The sequence below is a fragment of the Trypanosoma equiperdum genome (genome assembly GCF_001457755.1).
Source record: "Trypanosoma equiperdum strain OVI genome assembly, contig: ctg_1684, whole genome shotgun sequence".
Classification (NCBI taxonomy): domain Eukaryota; phylum Euglenozoa; class Kinetoplastea; order Trypanosomatida; family Trypanosomatidae; genus Trypanosoma; species Trypanosoma equiperdum.
In genome coordinates this window covers 23,847-24,221 of record NW_027123709.1, presented here as the reverse complement: position 1 = coordinate 24,221, position 375 = coordinate 23,847, and positions in this window count along the sequence as shown.

Sequence of the window (375 nt, the reverse complement as noted above, 5' to 3'; positions counted from 1 at the left end):
TGCTTCAGAGTTTACCCTCATTCCTCATAAGGAAACATGCACATGCACATAAATGTATATAAAAATATATATATAAATGTATATATGTGTGATTGTGACGACATTGAGGGGAAGAGAAAGGAGCCGTGCAGATGCATCAAGTTAGCGAATCGGGTAGCTCAATGCAACAGAGGGAAAATAACATTTACTACATCGAACATCACCAACCTCGCAACATGCAGCGCCTCCGCTCTTCCAAACCCATAGACCAACTGCATCCTCCCACGCCTTCCTTCTCTCTCTTTTTTTTTTTCATTATGCCGTGTTTGAGCTGCTGCCACTTGGGTGTGAAGAGGCCAAATCATGCGGCAGCATCACCGCAAAATAATACAACAG